The sequence below is a fragment of the Bidens hawaiensis genome, unplaced genomic scaffold (assembly GCF_021521415.1).
Source record: "Bidens hawaiensis isolate Kalapana, Puna unplaced genomic scaffold, B.hawaiensis_p1.1 tig00020696_1, whole genome shotgun sequence".
Taxonomy (NCBI): domain Eukaryota; kingdom Viridiplantae; phylum Streptophyta; class Magnoliopsida; order Asterales; family Asteraceae; genus Bidens; species Bidens hawaiensis.
Genome location: NW_027493183.1, coordinates 29,471 through 33,868, shown reverse-complemented (window position 1 = coordinate 33,868; position 4,398 = coordinate 29,471). Strand labels below are relative to the sequence as shown.

Genomic DNA, 4,398 nt, shown 5'->3' with positions numbered 1-4,398 from the left:
TGTTCGGCTTTTACATTGATTATTATCATAGGTGATAGCACATTGTCGACTTTTACAACATGTATTATATTGACTATTTGAAGTTACTTGAGCTAACTGACACATGATTTGCTTTTATAACGAATGGCATTTCTAAGTGCCATGCTCGCTATATTTAAAAGTTAACAAGTGAAAAATATCTAAGCTGATAACATATGAACAGCTTTGAAATACTTTTAACATTTTAAAATAAGTAGAGCCTCGATATCCATCACTTCATTAGCTAAATGAGCTACCGGTAGCATACAAATATACAATTGGTCCAGTCACTTCTCAAAGATTTTCATAATTCTGCAGTGCTAAAATTGACCACATGTACACCGATACATATTAGCATAATATACCATTATTTGGTATTTAAAATATTTTTTTTATCATCTCGTTTTAACAATGTCTCTATTAAAATGTTGATGCAATAAGACCTGATCGAGATGCATTTTCTACTTATTTTTGTGAATGCACGATTCAACAATGTGTGAGCAAAGAAGTAAACACAAATTTTATTCACACAAAAGTTTAACATTAATAAAAATACTTATAACTTTTACAATAACTTTGTTTTAAGCATATTGTGACATGAATTCATGACTATGCTACTACTTACTATAACAACGTGAAGACAAGACTTGTTGCGGTTTGTCTAATGAGGAAAACATGATAACTTTGGATTTATCATAGTTATTGTGAATTCATTAAAGAGTTCCCAAAAGAGAACCAACATTTCCAAATTGTTAACATGCAGATTTAAATTAGCAAATTAATATTGCCAAAAAGATATGGTATTTCTCTAGAAGGAAAAAAGTGTTGTTTTACCATTTATTATTATTATTATTATTATTATTATTATTATTATTATTATTATCACTTGGATAAAAAATAATAATTTAAAATGTTTTTTGAAATCAGATTTTGAGAAAAGTTTAGAAACATTTCTATTTTAATTTACTAAATATAATAATAATAAATAATAAAATAAAGATGATAAAGATAAATGGCGCTGAGATATGAGCCTATAAAATTGCAAGTTGGGTGCAGCCTTCCGTCTTCACTCTCCACGCCACTTCACTTTCTCTCTTCACCTTTCGCCGGAACTTTTGACCGGACCTCCGTCAACACCCCACCGCCTCAACTACACCACCACTTTATTCCTAGCTAAACGAATCTCCGGCGAATATTCTCTCTGGCAACTCCTTTGTCATCTTGTATCTCTTAATGTGACCCTTAACCATTTCACAATGGCCAAACCAGAAACCGAAACCATCAATTCCGTTAAGTTCACCGAGCATAAAACCCTAACTAAAATGCTGACGTCATCCGTACCAAATGAAATTAATTCCGGCGGTGAACGTCCTCGAGTCGTAAGGATTTCAGTAACTGACGCTTACGCCACTGACTCCTCCGGCGACGAGTGCTCCGGCAGGAAGAGAGTGAAGAAGTATGTTAACGAGGTTATAATCGAGAATCAGTTATGTAATAATTTCAGAAACGTTAACGGTAACGGAAACAGAAACGTTAAAAGAATAAGAAAGAAGTTGGCCGGAAAAGTTAACTCCACGGCGGCGAAGTCGAATAATAATAATAATAAAACAGTTAAAAAGTTTCGCGGCGTACGGCAACGGCCGTGGGGGAAATGGGCGGCTGAGATTAGAGATCCTTCGCGACGTGTACGGCTGTGGCTCGGTACTTACGATACAGCTGAAGAAGCCGCTATGGTGTACGACCACGCGGCTATCCAGCTACGTGGACCCCACGCGCAAACCAACTTCACCGTTCCGTCACCGGCACCGGTAAATAAGCCCTCGCCGGTTTCCTCTTGTGAAGAAGACTCGCACAGTAAAAAAGCCACGTCACCAAAATCCGTTCTTCGGTTCTCGTCCGCTTCCACGGACGAGTCAACCGCCGAGTCGACTCAGAACGACGTCGTGTTAGAAAACCGGAGACTCTCCGGTTTCAAGCCTTTTGACGCTCCTTTCTCCACCTCCGACTTGTTTGACTTCCCGGATATCCTACCCGACATTTTCCAACCCGACCCGGTTGACGTGTTCATGGATTTTCAAGACCCAGATGTCGGATTCGGGTGCGGGTTTGGTACTTGGCCTGCAGAGGATTACTTGAATGATTTCAGTGATATATTCGGGTCGGATCCTCTCGTTTCGCTATAGGAGCGAAAATATCAGGAATTTTTGTACGGAATTAGGAAGTTAATTATTTGTTTATTATAATTATAATTATAATATTTTATATAGATAGATACTTAAATATTTAGGTTAACTCCGTTACCGTTTGTAGTAAAGGACGAGTGGCTAAAGTGTGTTGATGTTTAGGATAAAGCACGTGGCATTGCACGTGACTAGAGATATGATGTTGGTGTTTTAAATTAGGTGAAGAAATGAAATGGAGTGAATGATACGTGGTTTGATCATGCATTATCTGATTTTCACCCAATTTTATTGCAATCGTATTCAATACTTGTAGGTTTTGGGTATAACTAATGTTGCATGGCGTATATATCCACTTTATGTTTCATTTTTATAGATATAAATAATCATGTCGTGTGTTTTGATGGCTACATGTATATTGATGTTGTGTATCAGTTTAGACAAAAAAATCCATTATATGCACCACCGTTGGTCAAGATACAACTCATCCTATTATGCTACGGTGAACAAAAACCACTCCACTCCCGGTATATATTGATTTGTACAAATAGTGTCTGAAATTGTACTTGTAATTGTTAACTTCTGGCTAATTAACACGACATAACTGTCAACGCTTAATATTTTTGAACTTGATATATTTTTCATAAACATTTCAACTGAAGCTGAAACTACAACGCAACATTTTCTTTCATAAGAACTGAAACTAGAACACAACATTTTCTTTTATAAGAACGTCTTCAATCTATGGCAAGTAGCGTGCCCACGCATAAGATGGCAAATCCTTAGTGAAGAGGTAGGTCCCAGCAGAGCCCAGTTGGACCGGCAAGACTCACCTTGAAGAGGGACGTCTGCGCAAGGACCAACTGCTTCCGCAGGACCCACCATGCCCAGAGATGAAAACCTTACGCGCAGTACGCCAGCTGTTCCCGCAGGGAAAGCCTCCCAATGGTGAAGTACCCCGCCTGTTCCCGCAGCTGCGGATACAAGCCATCAGGGAAGGCTACCCGCACTAATAGCAAGCCTACACGCACAAGGCACTAACTCTTGATACTTCAGTAATGTCACCTGAAGGAATGAGCAAGGCGGGAATACTCCCGCCCAAATGAGCCAGTCCGTATGCTTCTGGAAGATCTTTTGTACTATACCTGCCAAGGTATGGGCAAAATAGACAAGATCTGACCAAAACAGCCCTTGAACCAATCACAGGGTGACAGCTCACCGACAACAGTACGAGGAGCACCCTCTAGTACTGTCACTATTAGCCGCTGCCTACTCACCAACCCTCACTGTGGGACGTGCGTAGCCTACAGTTGGTGGAACAGTGCATAGCCGGCAGTAAAGGAACAGTATACAGCCGGCCTTGTCACTATCAGCCGCAGCCTATCCACCAACCAGCATGGCTTGTGCGTAACCCACTGTTGGTAGAACAGGAATACTATTCAGCCGGCTGTACCTGCTTGGAAACCTACCTTCGGCTATAAATACTCCAACACCTTGGAACGGTATCATCATCTTATATCTTCATATATTATCTGATACCTCATTATCTTATCTTCTCTAGCAATCTCTTAATATACACTTATATTCAGAGCAATCTAGTCTGATTCTCACACCGGAGGGTGGTCACAAGGAGGAACCCCCCCCCCCTTCTCAGTGACGAGCTTACGGTGTCTGTTTTGCAGGTCACCTGAAGAATAACTCTCTGCTGGACCTCATCCTCGTGGGAAACATCTATTTAACCCCCAGATTATCCGTAATCTGCCCCGGGGTCAATTAGTGTTTCTTCACTTAGGATGTACAAGCAATGAATTAAAATGTGACCCTTGCATAAGGGCATGGTTGGGCTCATAGTTGAATCCATGACAAATAACGTGCCCAAAGATAGGATGGCAAATCTTTAGGATGTATAAACAATGAATTCGAATGAGACCCTTGCACAAGGGCATGGTTGGACGTGTAGTTGAGATTTGTTGTGATTTTTTAATTTCTTGTGCGAAGTAGATTAATGATTCGTACACTGTGTATTAATTAATTGTACACTTCATTACTGTTTTAATTTCTCTAATACAAACTCTTATTCAAGATAATTTATTTACAAACATTGTATTTGTTTATAATAAATAATTTTATTTCTATAAATAGTTTTATTATTGTTGATTTGATTATGAAAAATAAAATTAAAAGGTGATAATTATGTGAA

At 39.1% G+C, this 4,398-nt stretch overlaps 1 pseudogene; it reads left to right on the top strand.

Moving 5' to 3' along the window:
• The first annotated feature begins 1,159 nt into the window (after positions 1 to 1,159).
• Positions 1,160 to 2,603, top strand: LOC143561504 (ethylene-responsive transcription factor CRF1 pseudogene; annotated as a pseudogene).
• The last annotated feature ends 1,795 nt before the right edge of the window (positions 2,604 to 4,398 follow it).